The following is a 27,978-nucleotide window of genomic DNA, read 5'->3' on the forward strand; positions in this document are numbered from 1 at the left end:
TTCCTTCTTCCCTTTCCACATCCTCTTCATCCTTCCAGGCAAAGATTCTGCAAGTTGGAAGTTGGGGAGTAGGCTGGGCTGAGATTTTTTTCATCCATCCGTATGTTTTACCGTTCCTTGTACTCTTCTGGTTGCAAGGGATAAAGTAGAAGGACGGAACAGGGACAAGTCCTCTAATCATTGCATAGTGGAGGATAGCCTTGACCAATCGTTACATAGTGGAGGATAACCTCGACCAATCACCATGTCGTGGAGGATAACCTTGACCAATCACCATGTAGTGGAGGATGGCCTGAAACGCGTGATGCTTCTGCTTCTACCTCCCTAATGCTGGAATTTCAGGCACCATGCCTAATGCAAAGTCTACTGCTGAGCCACGCCCAGTCCCGTTCATCGTTCTAAGCTCAGATTGCCTAGTGTTCATTGTCCGATGTGAAAACACCGTGTAAACAGCTGTTACACTGATTTAGTGAATAGCGACGAAATGGTCCTTGCATGTTTAGAAAAATAAGGTTTTTATTTCTTAAATATCTTTTGATCCAGGGTCGGTGGAATGCACGGGTGCGGACCCATGAGTAAAGTGCTAATGTCTGTGCGCATTAACAGCCCAAGAAGTTTAATTAGCGCTGTCAGGTGACTGGTTGAATTTTCAGCATTGACGATTTCTGGAATGTTAAGCTTCAGTGTGTGTGCTCACTGCTCTGGGTCGAAGGGATAAGTGATACTTTGCTGAATTTGCGATGGTGCCATTGAGAGGGATATATATGTTCCTCACACTTGCCTTTTCTTTCTTTTTTTTCCCAGGAACGTGTTAATTAGCAGAGAGGCCTCATTACACTCGGCAAGCAGACTTTTTGCTGACCCAGATCTGGGCTGTTTCATTTTACTTTTCTCTCCCAAATCCCCAAATTGAGGAGAAGCATCTCACTTTCTTGAGGGTCTGGGGATGAGGGAGGATGAAGCCATCTCACGTTACAAACACTCGTGATTTGTCAAACATTAAAAGTTAAGAGGAAAACAAGGTTTGGGTAAAGATGTTGAAACGGGTCTCTTGGCGGACTGCACAGTTGTCTGGACATAGGTGCTGGTTCATGGTCTACAGTAGAATATCATCACAGAGTGCTTCAGCTCAAGAACTGTCATGCTTCGTGATGGTGTGTGTGTGTGTGTCCGTGCGTGTGTGTGCGTGTGTGTGCGTGTGTGCATGCGTGTGTGTGTGTGTGTATGTGTATGTGTGTGTGCGTGTGTGCATGCGTGTGTGTGTGTGTGTGTGTGTGTATATGTGTGTGTGCGTGCACGTGTGTGTGTGTGTGTGTATGTGTGTGCGTGCGTGTGTGTGTGCGTGCGTGTGAGTGTGTGTGTGCGTGCACGCGTGCGCATGTGTGTGTGTGCATGTGTGCGTGCGCGCACACGCGAGTGTGACTCTTACTGACAAACTTGCATCTCTCTCCTTTCTTGTCTTGGTGACCTGTACCTGCCTCTGCTTCCAGAGCACCAAGAGATAAAGTCATCCGTCCTGACGGGCATGCCACACCAGTGTCATTAGTTGGTGTGCGATAGGGACCACGGATGATCCTTATGAGCTGGGCATCTAAGACTCCAAGAATAACGAACTTGTATCCCTCTCAGCCTAGGGGCGTGTGGGTTCTGAGCGGATACCTCTAGGTGCTGAAACTCGTGTGGGGCATAGGGAAGAGCCTTAGGTCGGCTTAGGGAGGGAAGCTGGCTTTTGGATGTGCCCTGCCAATGCACTGCAATCTTATAGGACGAAGTGAGGCCATGAACATGGGAGACTTCGCTCTCCTCTTTCAGCTTCTGTGAGGCCTCCTCTGGCGAAGACTAACTGGGGCCCTCAGAGGCCTTAGGTACACTTGGAATCGCCAGGCTTCCAGGGTGGAGCAGGCTGGTGATAGACAGAATGGCTGTTCAGGGACACAGAGAAGCTGCCAGCCCCATCTGTGTGTATGTGGTTTCGTGCTGGCTTCTTGGTTTCATGCTACCATATACATCACAGTCCTCCTGCTGAGTGGCAACGCTCAATGTCTCAGCTTGAGGAGTGCAGGGGTGACCCGGGTAGCTGTAGGCCAGCCCAATCCCCTTCCTGCCAGCACTACCAGACACCGGCTTCATCTGTTACCTCAGCCTTAAGGCTGGAGCCATCTCTGGCCGGCTGCCCACGGCCCTTACGCCTTCCCTCTGCCTTGCCGCTCTGCACGCAGGCCAAAAGCCACCCTTCTATGACATGGAGGAGCACGGAAGTCCTGTGCACAGCACCCCAGGAAGCCCCAGCCCGCCACAGCTGAACCCTAGTTTTCCCACCTCTGTCTTGTTTTTCTGTCCTGTGTGTCTTTGCGTCTCCTTCCCTCGCCCTTTGTTCTCTGTTTCCTAGGCTTCCTGACCGCGTGGTTTAATTACCCGTCTGCCCTTGCCTCTCCGAAATCGTCTGGAATGTTTCTGAGACATCCAGTGCTGACTCAACCCCATCAGGGAAATTCACGAGGATACGCTGCTACAAGGATCCGATTCCCTTAGTAACGGGCCCTTCACGGTTTCACGTCTGGTTATTTTTATTTAAATCTGAGACGGAGGGAGTTGGCGTGGTGGGCTAAGGTCACGGAGGGCGGCTCAGACCCATTACCTAGCCACAGATTCACATTCTTTTGGAGCCTTTGGCAAATGAACTGATCTCCCGGTCAGGAAAAGGCTGGTTGCTTCCTCATGGTTTTTGGGGGCGGGGGGAGGGGAGTGAGGAGGCGGGTCTCCCCCCACCCCCACCCCCATCCTCGGGAGATTGTGGTTGAGGGACTCTAAGGCTCAATCACAGACCCAGATGTGCCATCTTAACTCTCCGGAGTCTCGCGTCACTTTCTGGTAGCTTTGTGTTCCCACAGAAGCCATTGGCACTCCGGGAGCTGGTCTGTCTCAGAACCAGCGTGATGTGGGACAGCTGTATGAGACACCGCCCCCTGAGGATTCACTCCAGGCATATTTGGTTTTCAGAAACTCTCATTAAGCCGGAGAACGCAGAGGGATCGCCGAGGAGCTGCGTCCCTAGGCGGTGTTTCATGGAAGCTTGGGGAAAAGTTGCCATCCGTAGATGTTTTTTATATCATGACTTTATTTTTATGGGCCTCCTTCTCTTCGCTCTTCTCCCTTGTGTTTTTTTGTTTGCTAACCTTTTCTGTGAGAGATCCTTATACAGTTCAGGGTACGGGAAGTAAATGCAATAGGTACTGAAAGATAAACGCAAACTCACATGCTCCTTGTCTGAAAAGTCTGCTTACTCCATGCATTAACAGAAGTTCCCTTCCCCTGTCCAGATTCTCTCTCTCTCTCTCTCTCTCTCTCTCTCTCTCTCTCTCTCTCTCTCTCTGTGTGTGTGTGTGTGTGTAAGGCAGAGGTCAATGTTCGGTATTTTATCAATCATTCTTGCAATCTATTTGAGACAGGGTCTCTTCGCTGGGCCAGGAGCTTACTGACCAGGTGGGTTGGTCTGACTGCCCTGTGAGCGTCCAACCCTGGCACTGCAGAGGTGCATCTGTCCCAAGCTTACTTGCTGGGTTCTGAGGGAGAGAACCCAGGTCCTCACGCACAGCAAGCATTTTACCAACTGCGCCATCTCTTCACACCACAAACATCAAGTTTTTTAAAATTACGGTCTACTAATGTTAGAGGCTCATGTAGGGTCAGCCCTGTGCCCGCGAGGGTGACGTTTGCCTGTGGATCTCTTGCCCACTGCTGACTCCTGTTCTGTATCCTCTTTTGTTTACCCTTCACCTTCTGCTGAGACACCAGCTTTTTCTTGTGCATTTTCTAGCTTCCCAGAGTGCCCTAGAAGATGCCCCACTGCCTCTGTGGGCCAGTTCTTCCTGGCAGACACTTCCGCAAGAGGGATTTTCTTTCCATTCTGTATAGAGCAGGGAGATGGATAGATTCCTTTTCCAGGTAGCACATGAGAGTTCATATTTATATGCATATATTCACATAGCTATAATATCATATGCATCCCATTCATATACCACATATATCACATATATGTCTTATATACATATATGTCTTATATACACATATACTTATATGTATATGTGTCTTAACTGTGTCTTTTGGAGAAAGTGATACAAGTCAAAGGCAAACTCTCTTGCCTTCCAGCAGGATCCATGGTGGGCCACCATCATGAATGCGTATGCTCTAATGGATGAGCCTCTGCTCAAACTTCTCCATGTGCTGTGGCCGCTCCTTCCCTTGGTTTTCTTTGTGTAACACAGCATCTTGCAATGTAGCCCTGGCAGGTCTGTAACTTTCTATGTGTATCAGGTTGGCCTTGAACTCCCAGCAATCCTCCTGCCTCTGTTTACCCAGTGCTGAGATTAAAGCCAGCCTACTTTCCCCAGTCTGACAAGTGCCAGGCACAGACCTGTTTCCCAGCTTCTACACCTGCCTGGGATCGTCCTCGAACTATAAAGGACCTTTAAGAATACCAAGTCTGGACCGATACCCGTGGAGAAATCGCTCCATCTGGAACACAACCTGAGCCTCTGGGATATTTCAAAGTCCCAGGTGGTTGGTTATAATATGTGGCCAAGACTGTAGGAGGAGCTGTCTCTGGTTTAGCGATGGGAGGTGGGATGAGGAGGACGGGGATGCTAAGAAACTCAGCCACCAGGTGTGTGGAATTGGAAAGATCACATTGTTTAAAAAGAGAGAAGTTTTCAACTCATGCCTTTTTTTCTTTGAAGAGCAGCAGGGCTTCACGTCCAGCACTAAGCACATTAGTAAGAACAATTCTGACACCCATGGCTACTAAAGAGAAACTGTAGAGAAACGTCTTGCCTTGGACTTTAGGAATCTTACTGAGATACTGAGTAATTTGGATGAACCTAGAGTAGATAAAGACAGATTCACGAGGAGTATTTTCTCCAGACTGTGACACTAGCGTATGTCACTTGATTTTAACGCTTAGAAGCCATTACTGTGGCTAAGGAAGGTCTCTTGAACGAAGTGGCTTTTGAGTCGAACACTTAAGAAGTGGCATATTATGACCGAGAAATCGGGCAGAAGGCTGTCTAGGTAGAGCAGCAGTAAGGAAGTGCCGAAGTGTAGTGGGCCATTCGGAGAGTGGCGTATGTGTTCTCTTGCAAAAGAGAAGTGTAGGATCATAGCCTGGAAAGGAGGCATAATGTGGAGTGTGGAGCTGTTAGGGTCAGTGTTACTGAGCTGGGGGTTACTCCACAGGAGAAGTAGACTGTCTACATCTGGGAATGCAGACGTTCTACATGGAGATGGGTGCCTCAGGGAATGGTGGAGAGGAAGCTGGTTGGCTACAGAGAGAAGATGGAGTCCCTGGGGTTAACAGGGGCAGTGAGGGAAAGAACAGTTCTAGGCCAGTGGCAGACAGAAAAGAAAGAAATTCGGACGTAGTCGGTACGTCTCAATGGCAGAACACGCAGGGATTTATAATAGACAGCGTGGTTTTGGGTGGTGAAGAAGAGGACTCAAGGCTAACACAGGGGGTTTTCCTGGGTGACTTGGCCTCTAGGAATCTTTCCCACAGGCCTCAGGCAAGCACTGCACGGATGCTCCACTCTCTTTACCACATTGTCAGACAGGCACGAGCATTTGTTGGCCAGGCAGGCATTCGTTGGAATGCATTACTCAGGTGTCAGGGAAGGATCTGCAGGACACTGATCAGTGTTCAGTAGAGCCACTTAGGGACTCCAAATCCCATGTTGGTTCCAAGTGGGCATCAGGTAGCTGGGACTACAGGCGTGGGAGATGCAAGATGCTGTCCACGAGGACTGTGTAATGATCGGTTTCAAGGAGTGAAATTTCTTTTTTTTTTTTTCTTTTCTATTTTTCGGAGCTGGGGACCGAACCCAGGGCCTTGCGCTTGCTAGGCAAGCGCTCTACCACTGAGCTAAATCCCCAACCCCTCAAGGAGTGAAATTTCTAACTGAGGTTTTGTGCTGTACACACTAAGGGGCAGCTAAAAGAAATGATTAGCGCAGGCCAGGTGCCAGATGGGTGGTCCAGAAACCGTGCCACACGGACGGCCAGGAGAAATGTCGGTGATCTACAAATGGCGTCCTAGACTGTGCGAAGGGATAGGTTCTGAAACTGGGTTGGCAAGAGCGAATGAATGTCCGGATGTTAGGAAGAGAAAGTGGAAAGGAAGTGCAAGTTAGAGAAAGACAAGAGCCAGGGGGAGAGGGGCAGGGATACAGGAGTGTTTTTGAGATTCTCTCCACTCAGGGGAGCCAGAAGCACGCAGCCTATGCACCTGTTAGCCGTGTGAAATCCACCGAGATGGCTGTGGGGCTTGGGAAAACTTCTCTCACGTAGGACAAGTAGGTCCCCTTAGCTGCACTGTGAGATCTGTCTGTCAGAATACTGTGGAGAGCGGTGGAAGGTCACAGGTGCCCAGGATGTTCCCTTTGGTGCAGAGAAGTACAGCAGGTCCTGAGACAAACTTAAGTTAAAGAAACCCTCCCAAACAAACAAGGAGGCAGACGTAAAAGCCCTGAAGCTCCTGATTCCAGACTACTTGATGCCAGGGCTGCCTTCTTGCTGGGACTTGGCAGTGCCTGGCATTACATGAATTGCTGGACGGAACCGGGCAGCCTAGCAACAGGAGATACACCACTGTGGCTACCAGGACACTGGCCTCTCACACAGTGGATGTCTTCTCTTTGGTGAACAACCAATGTGCTTCTGTAGGTTTGCTCCAAACCACCCTCTAACTGGTGGCTACTTGAGGAAGGAGTTTGTTCAAACTTCACGAGAAAATCCTAGGCCTGAGCATACTGTCTGGCTGCGTATTTTTGTTTGCTTTTTGTGTTGCATTAGCTCTGTGGTCCCTGTCCATGCATCTCCATTTAATAACAAGGTACTCTTCAGTCACTTCTGAATGAACAGAGAGTAAGGGAAAACAAAGGAAACCAAGAACAATCTTCCTGCCCATTCATCTCCCCAAACCACTCCTAAACTTGTATTGAATTATGCTGGGTCAATTTGTGCCCATGGGAACCTATGTATTAACCATGATGCTTAGCTGGGTACCTTCTGAAATCAAGGATGCTGGCCGAAAGCCTACCTGTCAAGCTGACAGGATAAACATCACTGATTGTATGACATCTAAAGGTTAGGTTTGAAAAGGAGAGTTTTATGACAACTGTTCCATTTGGGTCTTTTCTGCAATCACCTCTGGACATGTTGGCCTTTACCACTTACGTTTTATTCATTTAATTTTCACAATTAAAAGCAGCAGAATTCCCCAGAGGCCACCACACATGTGGGAAGAAGGGACGAAGGCTAGACGCTGTGCTCAAAGCAAGGTTTGAGTTCTGTGCTAGCTGTGTCTCTGAAAGGCTCAAAGCTGACACCATCCCCAAGGTCTTCAGATTCATACCCAGCGAGTAGAATGAAATGTGCGCAAATGAGCTTCTGGGGAGCAAAAGCAGGGAAATGCAGCTTATTGTGTGTCTCCGGATTCAGTTCTGTTACTCTCGGGCCATGGATGAAGACGCGGGTGAGACTTAGAACCCAGGGACAAAGCTCACAGTCCTTTCCTTGACGTTTGGCTATGTTTACCCATTTCCTTACCCACTTTCAAGCTGAGCTGGCTTCCTTTGTGTTTTTAGTCATTTATCTTTAACATTTGCTTGGCTAGTCTAAGAAATACCATGGCGTATATGAAGAGGTCGGAGGCTGGCCTACAGTGGTTGGCTTTCTCCCTCCTGCCGTGGGCCAGCAATCCAACTCAGGTCGTTAAGCACTGTGAACCTGGACAGTGCTCTTCTGTGATTTTAGCCGTAGCTTCTTTATTCCTCCCTAACACTCTTCACCCATCCCCACTTTCCACCCAGGCTTGGCACCTGCACCCGTGTTTGACATATTTTGTTTGAGTTCTTCTTGTTTTGAGGGAAGCTTTAGATCTCTGCTCCATGTGAGGAGGACATCAGAGAGCAGAGGAGACACGTTTCAGGACTAGCAGTTCTGTCCTGAGTTCAATTCCTAGTAACCACATGTGAGCCCACACCCATCTGTAAGGAGATCCAATGCCCTCTTCTGGTGTGTCTGAAGGCAGCTACAGTGTACTCATAAGCATAAAACAAATTTTTTTTTTTTTTGAGCTGGGGACCGAACCCAGGGCCTTGTGCTTGCTAGGCAAGCACTCTACCACTGAGCTAAATCCCCAACCCCACAAATTAATTTTTTTAAAAAAGGACTAGCGGTTTTGTTTGCCCCAACAGTCTTCACCTTGATAAAAGCCTGTTGTGGGCTGAACTGTGTTCTCTAGACACATGGGGAAGCCCTCATTTGTGGGCTGAAGTGTATTCTCTAGAGAGACATGTGGAAGCCCTCACTTCTGGGACTGCACTGTGTGTTCTTATCCAGAGACAAGGTCTTTTGCAGATGTAATTATTCTAGAAGGAGTCCTACTCTAGTAGGGTGGGCTCTTAACACATCCTGAGCACTGTTTTTAGAAGACTCCAAGGTGGCTGAAGATGTAGCTCAGTGGTAGAGTGCTTTCTTTACTTGTGTCGGGCCTTCAGTGCAATCTGACAGACCACATTTAAAAATACAAGAGGCATAGCTAAGACACCCAAGGAGACAGACAGTGGTGGGCCAGCCACATGGACGGCCATGGCTCCTCAAGGAAATTCCAGGGTTGCCAGCAAAACTAGATGGGAGAAGGCATGAGACGCAGAGAAAGGTGGGTTCAGAGGACACACTCATTTCAAATTGATAGCCGTCAGATCTGGGGGACAGCCAGCTGTTTTGCACAGCTTTGTTAAAACATCCGTAGGAAACCCAAGTACCCTTTAGTAAGATGTGCGGCAATAACAAAACAACACCGTGACCTAAGCAGGCAGGAGCCAACCGCCACATGTAAATGTCACCAAGACAACTGGACAGCGGTCTGCAGCAATGCCTCACGGTCTCCAGAGACCCTGTCTGTGTAAGCTGCAGAAACCTTGGATGCAGATATTTCTCATTAAGCACTATGTCCCTTCTTGGGAAGGACGGTCACTTTGCAACGGGCACGTTCTTTCAGGGTGCAGAACTGAGGAGCCCCACATAAGAGTGGGTGGACAGGATGCTCTCTGCTATGCTCCAGTAACGTTTTGGTAAATTGAATCATATTTTAAGTACCCAGAGGGAGCTTGCTATTCAAATTAAATTCCTCTGCAAAGCAAGTACTGCTTCCTTCTGACCCTTCAAAATAGTTTGTTTTTTTAATCTCAGTTTTCTTACAGTAGAGAACACAGTCATACAACAAATGACATTAGGAAAAAAATAATGTGAGTACTTGGTGTTAGGTTAAGAAAGATGAAAGATTGGCCAGCAGATTTGCTCTTGGGTGTTACAAGTTGGCAGATTTGGAATGATTTCACCAAGAACTTTTCACTAGCAGACTCTAAATATAGAAACAAGGTGAATTTTATTATCTCCTTCGAATGTCTGAGGTTCTATAAATATGTTTGCTTCCTATAAATGTAATAATTTTAGTACTGATTTAAGAATATTTAATTTTCACATCCCAACCTGGCTTGACTGCTAGGATCTCATATTTTCCCAAAAAAGGAAATTCCTTGGAATGTTCCGAGAGCTTCTGATAAAATAGGAATCAATTTTGTTTGACAATGAGAAACGCAGGCAGGGAGACTTCTTAGCTCATGGATTGATTTCAGAACTCGTGGGAGAAGTACATGGAATGCTGTGCCTCTCTGACAGAGTCTTTGGGATGCATAATTGCTTTGAGAGGTGGGAGGTAGAGACTGGCCTTGAACTCAGTCTTCCCGTCTGAATTGCTGGGTTATTAGGATTACTTGTGAGTGAGTACCACAGAGCTGACTCAACGTCTTAATCCACAATCTTGCATATTGGTGATAAGGTGTGTAGACAGAGAAAGGGGTAAATAGCTGTTGGTTTTGCCAACGATCAAAGGCTGAAAACAATGTTCTAACTATACCTGCTCTGTTGTGGTTGGCCACAGACATCCTGGGAGGGAGTTCCATTGGGTGCACATACAACCTTGACTCACTCTGGTTTAACAGCCAGTCATGAAGTTCACCACGACAGTCAGCCATGAAGTCCACCATGACAGTCAGCCATGAAGTCTACTGTGACAGTCAGCCATGAAGTCCACCATGACAGTCAGCCATGAAGTCTACTGTGACAGTCAGCCATGAAGTCCACCATGGCAGTCAGCCATGAAGTCCACCATGACAGTCAGCCATGAAGTCCACCATGACAGTCAGCCATGAAGTCCACCATGACAGTCAGTATCTGTGTTACGAAGCTTTGGGTTGGTTGTTGTTTTGTGTTGTGCCCAGTGAAGCCAGCGTCAGTGAGCACAACACATCTTACATCACAGATTCTGGGAAAAGGAAAGTCTGAACTAAAAGACATTTGCCTGACAGCGAGATCTTGTCAGGAGAGCCTTGTTCCCCTTTGGGCTTATCCAGGAGTCTGCTCCCGTATTCGGCAGACCTCCCTTTCAAAATTCACTCTAATCAAGACCTGAATCTTCATGTTTTATCCTATTTTATTTTTTAATTTTCTAAAGAGAGTGAATGGAGCGGCAGTGTTGGCACTCTGTTTCGGCGAGGGTTGATAGGGGTGGCCTGCAGACCCACACTCAATAGAGCAAGGTAAACACCGTCTTCATGAAATCTTTAAAATATCTCAAAATAAGCACAGACCATCAGTGCTGAATAAACGATCTACATTTTAAGTAATCATGAGGATCAATACTGTTGATTTTTTTTTCAAAAAACAAACCCTCCTTTTGCCTCGGGGTCTGTTTTGGTCCTGGGTTCACAAGGGGTTGCTTCTAGAACACTGCCAATAGACATCAGCCATGTGTTTAAAACTTCCTCGACTCCAGTCTGGAGATGAAAACTTTTCGGTTCAGAGAATTTGATGTTTCGTTCACAAGCCAAGTTCTCAATGTTCACTTCTTTACTTACTTCTCAGCAAACACACCTCTCCCCTGGGTTGTGTCTCAGGCCCCCGGTACCCAGGAGACCCCTTCACGAGGCATCAGACCCCACCCCCGCTCTTTGTCTCCCTCTGCATGCATCGGCCCACTTAGTGAGCTCAACAGCCTCATGGTGGTTTGGATGGAGTCAGAGGAGGGATCACCTCCATGAAGAGAGGCCATGTCCTCCGTGCAGAGGCTGGGGTCACGGGCTTTCATTAGAGACAGCTGTGAGGGAGACCACATAGCTGGTGTTGCTTATGAAATGCAGACCTTTCCTGGCAAATGGGAAGCCATTTATAGTTCACAGCTTCTCCTGGTGAGTTAAATACCGTAAATCCTTATGAGTAATGCCAGAGCCATAGAATCAATAAAAACCAAAATGACCTTCGCTCGGCCTGCCCTCTAAGTAGACGATCCCTGAGTGACAGACGCCTCTTTGCCACACAGGGGGGAACGGTAATCCGGTGGAAACGACAATGATCAGTTCGGTGTCGCTCTGTTCTCCATCTTCCCCCACTTTTAATCAGTTCCAGCAGGAAAGGAGATTTTTCAGAAGTGTTTTCAAGTTTAATTTCTAAAATCTGCAGACTTCAGAGTGGCATTGGCTGTCCAATGAATGCTACAATCCCTCAAATCTTCTCTGGGAGAATGGCAGGCAGAAATCAGCCGCACGTGAAGACAGCCGCTCTTCACGGGACTGAGCCAGGAACTGTGGTCCATCCAGAAGGGAGGCTCGTTGTGCTAAGATGCGGGAGGAAGCTTCAGAAACAGCACCACGATGGTGATCAACTTAGTTTATGTGCAAATGTGTTTTCATGTGTGTGTGTGTGTGTGTGTGTGTGTGTGTGTGCAGGTGTGTGTGTGTGCAGGTGTGTGTGTGTGTGTGCAGGTGTGTGTGTGTGTACAGGTGTGTGTGCAGGTGTGTGTGTGTGTGTGTGTGTGTGTGTGTGGGTGTGTGGGTGTGTGTGTGTGTGTGTGTGTGTGTGTGTGTGTGTGTGTGTGTGTGTGTGTGTGTGTGTGTTTGTGTGTGTGTGTGTGTGTATATGTGTGTGTGTGTGCGTGTTTGTGTGTGCAGTGTGTGTGTGTGCGTGTGTGTGTGCAGGTGTGTGTGTGTGTGTGTGTGTGTGCAGGTGTGTGTGTGTGCAGGTGTGTTTGTGTGTGTGTGTGTGTACAGGTGTGTGTGCAGGTGGGTGTATGCAGGTGTGTGTGTATGTGTGCAGGTATGTGTGTGTGCAGGTGTGTGTGTGTGCGTGTTTGTGTGTGCAGGTGTGTGTGTGCGTGTGTGTGTGCAGGTGTGTGTGTGTGTGTGTGTGTGCAGGTGTGTGTGTGAGTGTGTGTGTGCAGGTGTGTGTGTGTGTGTGTGCAGGTGTGTGTGGGTGCAGGTGTGGTGTGCAGGTGTGTGTGTATGTGTGTGTGTGTGCAGGTGTGTGTGTGTGCAGGTGTGTGTGTGTGTGTGTATTTTGAGAGGGGGTCTGACCCAGGATGTACCATTGAGCGTCTGGTAGAGTGCCCTAGGGAGCCACCTGTCTCTACCTCCCAGTGCTAGGACGACCAGTTATGTGTCACCATGCCTAGCTCTTTAGGTGATCTCAATGGTGAACACAGATCTTCATGCTTGCCAAGCAAGCACTGTATCACAGGAGCCATCACCTCCTCAGTCCCTCTCTGGTGACTTAGGATTACGAGACATGCAATCTTTCAAGCACTGGGTGTGGACTCTCAAGTTAAGGTGGAGGCCAGTTTACTCCTCATGGACTCAAGGCTGCGTCATCCCGCTTTCCAGTCAGGTTGTGTTTGGCAGATCATTGGCATCCTTTTTGTCGTGTAGCCGTGTCCTTGCATCTCTGTTCCTATCCTCACCCACTGTTCTTTTGTATGTGTCTGCTCTGGGCGTTTAAGTCTGGATTCTCTTGTTCCTACTGGTAAACTAGTCATTGAACTTAGAGTCAATGTTCACTGTATGACCTCGGCTTAGTACAGTTAGATTGACTGAGACTAGTTCTAGTAAGGTGTCAGTCGTAGGCCTTGGGGTTTAAGACTTCACATTGTCTTTCTGAAATGGCAACGATAAACTTTGACCCTCAAGAGTCTCATGGTAAATAACAGATGCGTGTACTCTGGGCCACTGGAATAAAGTACACACAAGTTCTTGAGTGTGTTCTCGCATGCTTTAGAGCGATCTAAGATTCAAGGGAGAAGCATCACCTGAGAGAGTCATTGAAAAGTGGAGACTGTGATTCAGAATGTCTGTAACGAGGCGCTATAAAAATTCATGGTTGTCAACCAGAGCTCCCAGGACTAAGCCACTACCCAAAGACTATACATGGACTGACCTTGGACTCCAACCTCATAGGTAGCAATGAATAGCCTAGTAAGAGCACCAGTGGAAGGGGAAGCCCTGGGTCCTGCTAAGACTGAACCCCCAGTGAATGTGATTATTGGGGGAGTGCGGTAATGGGGGGAGGATGGGGAGGGGAACACCCATACAGAAGGGGAGGGGAACACCCATACAGAAGGGGAGGGGGAGGGGTTGGGGGATGTTGGTCCGGAAACCGGGAAAGGGAATAACAATCGAAATATAAATAAGAAATACTCAAGTTAATAAAGATGGGAAAAAAAAATTCATGGTTGTGTTGAGCTGTTATTTGGCTCATACACCATGACTCACATACTGAGATGTGTTTCGTAGATGTGGATATATATCCCAGCATATGTATGCCCTTGGCTATGTTTAAGATGAATGTAATTTTATGCCCTTAAAAGAAAGAGACATGCAGGCTGAGGAGGAGGCTCAGCTGGTCGGGTGCGTGCACAACATGCACAAAGCCCGGAGTTCAACCCCTGTTCATCCATTGCATGCACTAAGCGCGGTAGCACACACATGAGCAAGGAGGATCGGAAGTTCAAGGCCATCTTCAGCTACATAGAGAGGTCAGAGCCCAGGCTACATAGGATCCTGCATCACAGCACAGCACAGCACAGCACAGCACAGCACAGCACAGCACAGCACAGCACAGCACAGCAAAGCACAACACAGCACGATGCAACACAACACAATATCAAATGCAAAATCCTAGGGAGATGTCTTTCAATTTGCAGACGCCAGGTTCGGAGATGTAGAACAATCTCATCCTAGCTCCACGGTTTCCCTTTGGGTTTTTATTTTTAAATGTCTAATTCTTTGGAGTGGAGAGGTGTACTCTATTTGTTGGTATCCGAGGAATCGCACAGAGGAGAAGCCGCCGACGTGCCCAGGTGGATTGTGGCCAATGCTGAGTGAACATCACAATTAAGCGATGGCTTCTCCCATTCCAGACTGACTACTTCTATGAATTTTAGGCTCCCTTATTCTACGTCTCATCTCTCTCCTCCCCCGGCTGCCAATGGTCAACTCTACCTTCCTGACACCTAAACTCCACTGGTAAATGCCAACACCAAGACCTAGAAACCTGACACTTTCCTCGTCTTTCCTGTCTTCAGTGCCTGAGAATTCATGCAGGCCGCAATCTCCATCTCATTTGTCCTAGGACGTTTGGGGCGAAGACCTACTGTTTCCACTGTTTCACTGCTCACTTCCATGTTGACCCACAAAGAGCATCGTTCTTTTCCTCTTTCCATACACTTCTGGTCTCAAGAATTCCAGGAATACGGGGACCCCAAGTTACAGAATATTCACATATAATTTTTCCCTCTAGCAATACATTTCTTCAGGTCGTATGTCCCTGTCTGACTGTCGGAGGCCCCGAGTGAGTCGTCAGAGATATAAGTTACATTGTGTGTCTGTATGAATGACGGTGAGCGTTAGGAAGGGAGTGATTCAGAAAGAAAACTCCTAAAATAATCCTCCTTCACACGGTACCCATGGCAACAGCATTTAACTAAAGGATGCAGAGAGAGCTGGGCTTTGAGTGCAATGACTACTTCAGAAGGGAGATCATGGCCACACTTCTTGTTCCAGCCGAGAGCAATGACGAAAAAAGGAAAGAAGGCCAGCTACTAAATAGTAGTCTTAAAACCTTTTTAATACACAGACTACATCCCACTGTGACAGAGTCTCCCAGGCGGCCACAAATGTGTAACAAGGAAGTCAACCTTGCCGAGTTTCTCCTTGTGGCATCTTGCATGGATTTATTACAGATTTCTAGAACTGATGCGATTTCTTGGCTACCTTCCTTCCCTCTTCATGAGCATAAGTAAGGAATTCATGACAGAGGACTGTGCCACCATGAGCTCGAGCAGCTGCACGAGGCCCATATAACATCAAGCCAGACAGCATTCTAGCCTGGGCAGGGAGGCTCTCACTAACCCCCTTCCCTAACTGAGGAGACAGACAGTTTCTGGCTTCTGGAGAGGTACTTTTCTTTAAGGGTGTGGCCTCTTGTAGGCCAACCACAATCCAGTGGCTAGCCCCAGAGCCACGAGCATATTGGCAGCACAAACTGCATTTAAGGACATGAAGCTGGGAATGGTGGGAAGGTCGGAATAGGGGGGATGGATCTGGAGAATATAGGGGGAGACCATCAATGCTTACTGCCGTGATGTGTGGTCTACACTTACTCAGACAAAACCGAAGGCAGACTGGATATCCTCGACAGAAATCTTTCCCTAAAGGGACTGTGACAAGCACGGGAGCCTCTGACCCTAGACTGAGAGTTACCATCAAAGAACGATTTCAGGTTTCAAAAATGATTTTCCTTCTCGACGAAAAGAATCTTAATGACGTCGTAATGCAGAGACAGCAGATAAACAAGTGAAAAGACACAGGGGCAACAAGCAAGAGGCCTTGACGGTCCAAGCATCGGCTCCACCCACACTTACCATATGCCTTTGAGGTCCAGAAAGCATCAAGAGCTTGAGGAGAGCCAGGGCCTGAGTAAGAAGAAGGAAAATAGGACCAAACATAGACAGATGCCTCACTATGCCCTGGGCCCATTGTGAGGCATAGGCTTTGGACCACTTATTTCTCACTAGATGTCACCACCGAGAGCTCTATTACACTTAGCATTGGTTCCTTGAAGACCACGGTTAATTCTTCTTTCATACAGAATGGATTAAAGGCACGGCAAGGACTGGCCTCTCCAGGCTCAAGTCTAAAACCTCTTGGGAATTTAGACAAAGTACTTCATGGAGTGTTATTTATGGCATGTTGCAGATGAGACATCAGGACTCTGACATGTTGAGATCTCTCCCTGTATGGGTCAGGACTTTCAAATGAACCCAGATAGGCATTATCTGGACAGCTGGCCTATATTCTCCATAGCAGCCGGGGAGGAGATAGGGTCAAAGACCCAGCAATCCTGAGCAAGGTGGCAGTGGATCGGGGTGTGAATACTGTGGTGATTATTTCCATCTAGCGATAATGCCTCTCTAGTGACAGACATTTAACTCCCTTCCATGGTTCCTGGAAGACCACCCGTATAAATTTCTTTCCACAAGTCTTTATGAAACCTAGAAATCATTAAATATATTTAAAAGACCCCCCACATTCATTGTGTACTGGTTAACCCCACTTATTTATATTCTGGGTTTCAGTTTTAAACCTCAAAGGGATAAGATCTTAGAATGTAATGCTAATGAGACACCAAACGATATTTTAGTTTTTTTTAAAATCAATTTCCCCGAAACATGCTTAAATTTATTTTTCTTGTTTTCCAGATTTTCAGTGTGAAGGAAAATACATATGCCATAATCTGTCCTTCATAGAAGGCCACTCAAAGTCTTTTCTGTCCTGTTTCTGGAAAATTTCCCATCCTGGGAAGAATGACACGTCAAAACATCAGCGTCTCCGGATAAATGTTTTTCAGTCCATCCCAGTGAGACTCCGCAATTTTCATGCAAGGAAGTAATGTGTGCCCTAGACAAGACCCAGACATGGACTCGTGAGAGACTGTGGGGCTCTAAAATTACTGCCTCGATCATGGGAAGAAACGTGAGCGATTGCTGGCATCCGCGGGGTCACGATGGTCTTTGGGGGCAATCAGTGTGTGTGAGGATCAAAGAACATGCAAGTCAGCAGAGCGGGGGCCAGCTCACACCCCGCTTGCCTCATATTTCAGCAGACCCAGTCCCAAAGCAGTCAGGCTGTCCTGAGAAAGGCAGCTTGGGCTAATAGCCTTCGGGACTGGAATTTCATCAAGGCTACAAGGGAACAACGGGGCGCCATCCTCTTCACTGCAGTCCCTGTGATTGCTGCCGCTGCAGTTCCCACGTGTCAGGCCTCCTTTGAGCCTCCTCAGGTCTCTCACAGCATCTACGAGCACCTGCTTTAGAGCAGCGGTTCTCAGCCCTCCTAACGCAGTTCCTCGTGTCATGGTGACCTTAACGCCATTTTGTTGCTGTTTCATAACTTTAATTTTGACAGTGTTATGAATCGTAATGTAAACATTTAACATGCAGAGTATTTGATATGCACCCCTGAAGGGGTTGCAAGCCACAGGTTGAGAACAACTGCTTTAAAACATCCTATTAATAAAACAATAATCCATTAATAAAACTAATAGAAGAGAAAGCAGTATCTAATCTACATGAGGAGATTTCTAAATAATCCGTTCTGCAGCTCTGTCCAAGTCATGATTGCCAAATCTCTCTCTGCCCCTCCTGTTCCCACCATCAAACCTGCAGATGAACCAGAAGGCAAGGAAATGGAGATCATAGTGTTGAAGAGACTGGGTCTTTCAGTGAGACAGGAAGGCGGCAAAGAGAGACAGACGATGCCGATTTTCCTCTAAATAGCTGTACAGTTGCTCTAAGATAGTTGATTCCTGAGAGCCTTTCCTCTTCAAACCTTTACTCCAGATCTACCTGGTTATAGAACAACAGGCATCTTGGATTGTTTCCTGGTTGGGGACTCACAGGAACTCAAAAACCACCACGGTGATGTCCTTCAGTGCACGGTATCCTGAAAGAGGGTCTAAGGAATATTTCATGCCAAACCTACAGACCATAAATCTGCCCCCAAAGCATTGCAGTTTGTCAAAGGAACAAATGATCTGTGTTATTCATAAAAGTACCTATCTGGTCCTGTCTGGACGCATCTGTGATTGTAATTGGTACCACCTCTTGACAGGTGACATACATCATGGTGCACCACCCACTATGCCCCTAGGCTCCTAGAAAAATTTCCTGGCAAGAATCGCAGTTCATCCCCCTCTCCATGTAAGAGTTTAGGGATCGAACACAACGTCTGAGACCAACTGGAACTCCTCCTATGTCGTGTGGCGCTACGCTGGCCATCCTCTTGCCTGCATGGGCTCTTTCCTCTAGTTCTCCCTTCTTTCCTTTGTGACTTTATCATCTTCCAAGGGGAAGTAGCATCCTGGTCTTGATCAGGATAGGACAGCAGAGTCCTGTGGGCCTTTTTAGACCATGCGTTGTTGTCATCTCAATGGACACAGAAGCCAGGAGTTAAGACATGCACAAATGCCTCAAGCCAGAGCACACGCGGGAATTGTTCCCTCCTTTCACCACGTGGGGTTTGGTAATAAAAATCAGTCATGAGGCTTGGCTGTGAGTATCATTACCCACCAACACCCACAGCACCCCTTTGGAGATGGGTTCACCAAAGCCAGGGGGATGGTTAAGAAGCCAGACGTAGGTGTGGGGAGAATTTCTGATGCTAGCTAGATTCAGTGCTGCCTCTGGATCTCAGAGCTTAGACCATTATGCTTGGTTTACCCATAGGAAAATTCAACTGACCGCTATGGGCCTGAACACTTAATTTTGAAGAAGTTAGATAGACCCAGGGTTCTCAAACTTGCTAGTGGATGCTTTGACAATCCTTACCGCACTGCACTTGACAAAGTCAAAGCGTAGGTGCTGAAACTTTCTCATGTTTCCTCAGGCAACAGAGTACGGTGCCTAAGGTAGAAGCCACTGTCCTAAGGCAGAAGTGAGCAGACTGTGGCCTCCAGCTGACTGCTACTTTAGAAATAAATTTGTGAGCGCGCAGCCACACTCATTTGTTTATGGTTGTTTATGACTGCAGAGAGCAGAGTCGGTAGCCATGACAGACACGGGACCTTCAAAGCCCACCTATTCCCCTATCCTACTCTAGGTCATAAAAGGACTTAGAAGGGGTGATGGGAGACACCCCCCTGCTGTCCTCTCATCAAAGGTTGATGAAGTCATTGTAAGGAATGTGAAGGAAAGAGGGTGGTCCTTTGCTGAGGTCCCTGACTTAAGGTCCCCTAAGTTGTGATTTCATTTCTGCCATTTTGCTTTTAATGACCGCTCTGTCTCCATTTCCCTCTAGACTCCCACCTTCCCTTTCTCCTTCTTCACAGCAATATGGCTTCCAGCACCGGCTGGCCACTGACTACCCCACGAACAGCCTTTGGGATCAGAGGGTCGGGGTCTGAATCTTACTTCTGGAGTATAGTGTGAACGCCCAGAGAGTCTCCTGCTGAGGAGGATAGAGCTGATGGCGCACCGTTCCGGTGTCACTGCGGGGATAAAGGGAGACTGGCCAGTGTGTACTGCAAACGGCAAGGTCATCTAACATCACATTTCCACTGCTGTGTTTGGCTGCATCGCTGGAGAGAATTCAGGAAGTAAACTAAAGAGCGACATTCTAGCCTCCTTTTGGGAACAGGGACTGCTCAGTCTCTGCCAAAGGGCTCGTTCCAACCGGCTTTCCCCAGGTGGGTAAGACCTGAAACTCCTTTGACCATAGTTTAATGTCTGACGGGGGATCCCAGGATGAATGCTCTTTGGAGGATGCCAGCTCTACAGAGTTTGCACAGAACTGGGCTCGAATGAGGTTTACGGTCTTGGGTTACATTGAATGCAAAATTCTGGAAGGCAGCTAATAAGAGTAAAAAAAAAATATTATCTTTAACCAAAACTTCTAAGTTGGAAATAAAGTGGGAAAAGGTTATACACAAAAAATCAAGGAGCCCCTGGGTATTTTACAGCTAACTGCCTGAGCTCACGAGTCTGTCTGGCTTAGCACAGCCTTAGGAGGGAAAAGCACGCGGATATTAACTCATAAAACATATGAAGAACCTGGAATCCTTTCCCATCCCTGATGCGCAGTCCAATTTCATCCCCAAATCCCTCATCTATGGCTCTTGGGAGACTCTTGTCATGTGCAGAATCCTCAAAATGATTTCCAGAAACTTTCTGTAAACACAGGGAAAGGCAAGGTGAGCCTTTCTGCTAACGTTCACACACATAGTGGCTAAGGAGAAAACCGTCCTTGTCACACAGGGACCCTTCCATCTGTTTCTTCTCACGCGGTCGTCCTATGTCAGATTCCCTCACAGCAAAACTCACGAGTGGTCAGTCCAATCCGAAGCCTCAAGCCGGTTGTGTTTATGAGAAATTTCGAAACATGCAAAAGAAAACCTCACCAGAAATCCTTCAGAAAAAAAACAATCCTGTTCTTTGCTAGGATTGGGCACGACGCCATGATGTTTCTGTGTGACTATCCTAAGTTTGCAAACCACACATTTAGAGTTTTCTGATCTCAAGGCAGAGTCAGACACATTTCAATTGCCTCATGCCAGAGACCGACAGCTGAGCCAGCTCTGTATCGGGGATAATAAGCCAGCAATAAAAACCATGTACTTAGAGATTCTGCAAAGACTTCTCATCTTCCAGTTTGATAAAAAAAATGATCAAACTAAACCAGTGAGGGAATAATTTGAACAAGCTGTTAGATTCAGGACACTAGACTCTCTGGCCTAAGTCTGTTGTCTTTTGTTGCTCCTCACATTTGGAAATTTCACCATGTAATGTATCACCATGGATCATTTGCATGGGATTAGGACCTAACTAGTTAGCCAGACCGTTCAAGCCAGCTGCTATGTGGGACATGCCTAGACCTTCCCATGACTGGACACCTGGCCTCACACACAGCCACCAGGAAAAATGAGGATGCAAGCGAGGGTGACATGAGGTCTTCAAAGCATTGCGGGCGAAGAACGGCGTGTTTTAAAATACCAAATAGACTCACAGGTATATCTCCATTTCCCAAAACCAAGCCTGCGGACAGTCTTCCTGCCCACATCTAGTCATCTCTCTTAGAGAAGCCATGTTGTCCAGGACATTCTGGCCTCATCATTAACAAGGACTTATTCTGGGAGAGAAGGTGGAGATCAAATCTTATGAGAATGCAGAATTTTTGATAGCTTCATGGTGAGAAAAAAGAGGTAGAGAAGTCGGTGCTTTGCCTTCTGAAGATTTTTATAGAGTTCAAAAATGTCGCTACGTGTGTTATCTAAGCTTGACCTGTTCTTTGAGGAGGGCCTTTATTACTTGACGACAAGAGGGTTTAACTGGCGGTTTCCTCCCTAGGTGACTTTCCACAGGTGACTTGAAATGTATTTGGTCAGGGAGGGGACGTTTCAGTAGAAGCTTAAGCCACACTTCTCTGAACACGACGAGTATGCACTGTTGTGAGTTCAGAGCAGATGCTCTCTTGGCCTCTGTGTGTTCTTGGAACTCAGAGGGCTAAGGGTTAACTCTTGCCTCACTCAGCTTCACCACGTGGTTCTTATATTTGGCTGGGATTGGAGCTAGACTGCTCCTTGTAACCAAATAAAGGAATGAGCTCTGATGACCAGAGAAGACACAACCGTGGCTTCATTGAAGGTTGCTTTACATTTGTGCAAACCTGGATAGGAAGCAGTGTGGACGTTTGTGCAGGTGATGATAGCAGCTACCTTTGTACCATGGAGGGCAGCACTAAACACAGAAGTGAGCGTGCATCTATATGTCCTGACTGAACACGGAAGTGAGCGTGCAGCTATATGATCTGATTATCTTTTTTTTTTTTTAAATCAGTTGCTGGAGCTGTTGGCCCAGTTGTTAAAAGCACATCCTGTTTGCTCTTAGAGAGGACCAGTTTGGTCTCTGGCACTCATAGTAGGCAGCTCACACCCTAGAACCCCAGCTCCAGAGGTTTTGATCCCTCTTTTGGACTCCAAGCACACTTTCACTTATGTGCATGCAATTACACTCCCCTATACAGAGACATGGATATGTAACACACACACACACACACACACACACACACACACACACACCACACACACACACACACACACACACACACACACACCACACACACACACACACACACACACACACACACACACACACACACACACACACACACACACACACACACACACACACACCACACACACACCACACACACACATACACACACACACAAACACACACACACACTACACATACACACCACACAAACACACACACACACACACACACACACACACACATACACATTTTGGATGAACTTGTCCAGCTTGAGTACAGAATGTCCACCTGAGATTTACCTAACCCCCCCCTCCAATAGGAACTGCACATAGTTTTTAAATCAGTGCACCAAAGAGAGAAAAATGTAGAACCCCCAAGTCAAGTTAGAAGGGGAAAGAAGGCATAATTTATGAATATTTAGAGGTTGTGCTATCAGAGGAAAACAACATTTCTAAAGCTGTTTCAGATGGCTCTTGCCCTGTTACCACCTCCCCTCTTCAGATCCCAATAGAACAACCCATATGCAGTACATGACCAGGCCAACATCTCCAGACCCTCCTTTTGCAGTTTCTCCCCTGTTCCTTCTGAGACTCCACAGGGAATGTGATGGAACGAGAGGCTCAGCCTCCCATGACTGCGTCAGCTTTAATAGGGAAGGAACCCGAGTCCTGCTATCTCTACTGTGAGGTTCCCGAGCACCACACGGAGCCTTGGTTAGGTGCAGTCTCTGATGCAGTAGGGATGGACAGAACATCTTCCTCTTAAGTCAACAGGAGAGACTGTTCTAAGCATCTCCTTTCAGAAGGGAGAGAGAGCGGTTGGCAGTTGTCGCTTTCCAGATACAGAGGCCCAGATCACTCGGGAGCCAGAAAGATCAGCACCAGTGGAGCCAGGCCCCAAAGCCCCAGAAAGGCTTCAGAAGACATTAACGTGATGTCAAGACCGAGAAGGGCTGCAATGTGGGGTCAGAGCAGTGAACTGGCTGCCCGAGATTGCCTAGCCAGTTCCGGTGAGGGGTTTAAAGGAAGGGAAAGCCTCGTTTGCCTGGTGAGCCTCAAAAGGGCCTAAAAGTTATTACCAGGCAGGTACAACATAGGCAGAGCTGCTCAGTGTTCAGGACAACAGGGGGTTTTCAGGAGGAGAGGGAAGGTGGGGCTGATGTCAACACTGACTGAGGGACTGAGGGTCTGTCCCTCTTAAATATCCCTCATGTGAACCCTTCTCCATGAAAAAGCAAACGACTTGACAGGAGTAACTCAGAAGACATCCTATTGGTCTGTCTGTCTGTCTGTCTGTCTAGATACCTGTCCATCTATGCATCTATGTCTGTCTATCCTCTGTCTGTCTGCACGTCTGTCTAGGTATCTGTCTATGTATCTATCATATATATTTCTCCATGTCTGTAGGATCCGTACAAAGCACATGAACATATTGTGTAGGATGGGCATTTGAGTGTGTTGTGTGTGTGTGTGTGTGTGTGTGTGTGTGTACTGAGTGTCTGTCCCTCTTAAATATTCCTCTTGTGAACTCTTCTCCATGAAAAAGCAAACATCCTGACAGGAGTAACTCAGAAGCCATCTTATCTGTCTGTCTGTCTGTGTCTGTTTGTATATCTATCATCTATCTTTCTCTGTGACTGCATGATCTGTATAAAGTACATGAATATATATGTATAGGATGTGCATATATGTGCAGGATGTGTGTGTGTGTGTTACCTCTACATGTATGTATGTGTAGGACTTGGTGTGGAGGGTATGCTTGGGTAGGATGTATATGTGTTAGGATGTGTGTATGAATAATATTTATGTGTGTATTTTGGCCAGAGGACAATACTGTGGGTCATTCCTCCCTTCTCCCTTGCTGAGACAGAGTCTGTTGTCTCCTGTAGTATGAACCATGAGGTCAGACCTTATGCTTATGTGGCAAGTGCTACCCACCGAGCAAGCTTTCTAACCCTCAGAGGCACACTTAAGTTCAGAAGTCCACAGTACCTTCATCTGTGTTGACAGATCACATGATCGAACTTTAGAGGCTGAGTAATCACATTTGGCTTCCTTTATGCCTCTTGGGAGGTTCAAGGAGTCATGTTTGTGGGAATGGGCAAAGTTTCTGATCCAGTGATTTCTTTCCCATATAGGGCCAAGGTTAATGGAAAAAGAGGGAGAAGCAAATGCAGTTGGGTAAATTTCTGAACCATCTAAGATTTTCTAGGTCCCCGAAAGGCACTCAATCTGACAGTGAGAGTGGAAATCAATTTCCATGAGGAAACACAAATTTTTGGTTACATTTGCACAGTTGTTTAATTGTAATTGTTAGAGATCTGATAAATTCTCTCTCTCTACAGATCCTGTGGAGAATAAACTCCCCCGGGCTGAAGACCTTAGCTGTGTGATTCGAGACATGCTTCCTCAAAGAGGAAGTGCAGGAGGGAATCTCCTCTGAGAGGACTCGGATGCTTCCCAGGCTAAGCACGTGTACCCCGTGACATACAGATCTGCTGCTGGGAACTGTTCCTTGTAGGTAGAGTATGTGAGAGACCTGGGGGGTGGGGCCTGGGAACGCTATGCGCTCCTGTGAAAATTTATAGCATCGAATGCACTGGGGACCACCAAATTTGGCGTCTGGCCAAATGTTTTCAGAGGCTTAAGTTCAATCACGACTTTCCCCACCTCTACTCCTAGGAGATGTTCCTGACCTCATTTGTTTATTCTGACTCTCTTTTGGAAAACAAAGAAATATTGGACCTTCTCTAAAAGCCAGTAACTAGCTATCATGACAACAAAATAAAACCTTGAGAGCTGCGGTGCCCAGAGGGAGGGGCCCATCTGCTCCTTTTCAGTGCTACCCTTAAAGTCTTCCCGGCACAACTTGCCCCTGCCCAGCCTGCCCCCGGCCCAGCCTGCCCCGGCCCAGCCTGCCCCGGCCCAATCCCGCCACAGGATCTACATCCTCAGGGTTTGGTTTTCAATGCTAGGATGAACCTACATGGGGTTGCTGTTCACAAGTCCCACACTCATGTGGAAACACCCGGTTGGCTTGCTCAAGGGCTACTGAACTTCTACGGTCACTCCTCGGTGTGAAGACATATCCCAGAGGCTCAGCAAGAGGGTGAGCCCTGTTAAGGCTACTCATTCCTGCAGGGCCCAAGGAAGGACTGGAATCTAGGACCCTGGTTCCTAGTTTAACACCCTGCTATGCCAGTCCATCTGCTTCTCAGCAGACTATGTGGCCTTGGACCAAAACGTGCTCCCATCTAGAATGAAAAAAAATGCAAAATTCGATAGACAGGCCACAGGAAGTTCAGGAGTATTTCTTAGGCTGTTTACCGTTTGCATGTGATCTTTTTCTTAAAAGGCTTGCAGAAGACAGAGCTGTGCTACTGTCTTCTGTGGGGGCCTACCTTCGCGTTTGTTTCCAACAGAGTCGGGGAAGTGGCAAAGGCGGCAGCTGACATCAGGGAGACCCATATCAGAGGCAGCCAGAAGGCAGGGCTTCAATCCCACATTGCCAAGAAGTGTGATGTTAGCTTTTTCTGTCTCTGTTGGGGAGCTCGCTTTCAGATGAACTCTCTCATGCATCAGCCGGGAGGTCATTTGTACATGTCTAATAAGTCATTCTCCCCCCCCCAAAAAAAAACCACCCATGGAATATATTAGTCATGGGGATGCAGAGATGAAAATGGCTGACAGTCAATAACAGTCTATCTAGCGTGGTGGGTAGCAGACATCTGAGTCACTTTGGAGCTTGTTAAATACAGAGAGTTGGGGCTGGGAAGTGAGCTCAGTAAGCAGGGAGCCTGCTGTGCAAGGATGAGGACTAAGTTCGGATTCCAGAACCCATAGGAACTGCATGGCATGCTGGGCCATCTGTAACTGCGGCTTAAGCAGCGATTGGAGGATCCCTGGAGCCCTCTGGCCAGCCAGTCTGCTGGGACTGTCAAGCTTCCGTCAGAGACCCTGTCCCAAAAATGTGATGAAGTAAGGAAAACACCCAATATTGACCTCTACAACACACACACACACACACACACACACACACACACACACACACACACGCACCACACCGAATATATATAGAGAGACGCAGATATAGATCTCCTGCCCTCAATCTCCCTTGGCTGATTTATTGTACCCTTGGTTGGTCCTCAGTTTTAATAAGCATCTGGTGTAGGTACTCTCCCACATGGTCAGAACGCTGGTCTAGCGGGCAGACAGGCCCTTAATAATAACAGGGACAGCTTTTTCTACAGCTGTGGCTTTGTAATGTGCCGCATCTCCAGGAGGCAGAGGTACCCCTTTGCTGTAATTCCTTTCTCACCAAATTCACAGGGGAGGGTGAGGAGGCGATGTGGATGGGAAGTCAACGCTCGCTCGCTCACAACCCCAGATGGGTACTGTGGCTCATCTCACAGGTAGGGAAGCTCTTAGTGTGAGTCTCCTCTGCCCTCCGCTGGAGCTATTTAGGGAAGCTGGGGGAGAAACCACCAGCATCTATCTGGCTTGACTCTGTGATACACTCTGTTAGGAGGGAAACAAAATTGAGAGCCCCTCGCAAATGGAAACGAGGGGTTCAAGCTTGGACCTCTTCTATTTCCAATCAGTCTGAACACCGAGCGTTCATGGTCAGGATGGGGTGGGGAAGGCGGGTAATGGTGGTGGAGCCCCCGGAGAAGGAAGCACAGTGACCTCCAAGTGCTTGGGATGTGTTAGAATGCTTGCTTTTGTCTTAGCTCTGACTGTAGGAAATGAGCCGTGATATAAAAACACCTTGGTTCTTGTGTCGTGGCCTAGAATTTCAGCGAAGAAGCCCCAACTGTGAGGTAGCCACAGGGTGGGGAATGTGGAACTGCAGGGAACAGGGGAGGGACTCGAGAGGTCCTGTAACCAAGCCGATGGAAACATCTGTGAGGAGGTGTTTGGTAATTAATCATCTCTGTGAGATTCCGATAGTCCCCGAGTCCCTCGCATGAGGCAGCTTGCTGACACAGGGGACAATACCACCACAAACGCCGCCAGCAAAACTGTACAGCTACACAAACAGCCCTGCCCAACAGAAGGCATCGGGTCTGGTTTCTAAAACTATTTTGTGTGAAAGAAATGCCCGTGGAGAACCTCATCCTGTCCCTCGGAATGCCAGCGTCCCACATTCGGACCGAGAATGTTTGCTGCCTCCCGTTGGTGGAGGTGGCGACCAAACTGTAAGCCTGACTGTGAGAACAAGACTGTTGGTAAAATAACAAGGGAACGTTGGAAGACTCCCCCTCCCCATGCTCGTGGTATAGCCCATCTCATGGGGACAGTAGTTGTGGTGACTCATAAAAGCCCATGTGTTTGCAAAAGCTGGGAAGGACTTCACAAGTCCTCACCGATGCTCACCTCCTTGGCTCCCTCTACTTCCTGCCTCTAAGAGACTCACTGGAAGGAAGGCCTTATCTCTTTAACTACATTTATGTAGAAAATGAGACTACCTAGGTCACAGTTTCCTATAGGGTTAATTTAAAATGTATCCTGAAGAGGAGAGAGAGCTGTTGTAGTTGACAGATTGCAAGGCGTCTACCATCTTGTCACCAATGGAGGGGAGGCTCAGTGTGCACACATAGGCGAGTGTGTGTGTGTGTGTGTGTGTGTGTGTGTGTGTGTGTGTGTGTGTGTGTGTGTGTGTGTGTGTTAGTTTGGTATGTGCTCTTTTCTGTGAGCCATTTCTCCAGCCCCTAAATCATCCATTTTCATCATACACTTCCAGAGATATCTGATTTTAGCAGGAAAGAAAAACCAGAATAAAGATGTGTGTGACAATCACCGTGACACTGTTTAAAACCGCGTTACTAGGTCCGTCACTGGATGTGCAAGCTGAAAGGCAAAGAGCTTGGACAGTGTGATTTGGAGACCCATCATTTTATTGCTGGATCCTGGGGCAGTGAGGAAATTAGCCTGAAGTGGGGATCAGTTCCTTCCAAATGCAGAATACATGTTCTGGATTGTTCTCCC

At 47.5% G+C, this 27,978-nt stretch overlaps 1 protein-coding gene across 2 annotated transcripts in view; it reads right to left on the minus strand.

The window, feature by feature from the left end:
• The window catches only part of Gpc6 (glypican 6), a 1,019,107-nt gene that overhangs the window by 49,081 nt on the left and 942,048 nt on the right, over positions 1–27,978 (minus strand). The gene's annotated exons all lie outside the window — the stretch shown is intronic.

This window comes from Rattus rattus, chromosome 12 (assembly GCF_011064425.1).
Source record: "Rattus rattus isolate New Zealand chromosome 12, Rrattus_CSIRO_v1, whole genome shotgun sequence".
NCBI lineage: Eukaryota > Metazoa > Chordata > Mammalia > Rodentia > Muridae > Rattus > Rattus rattus.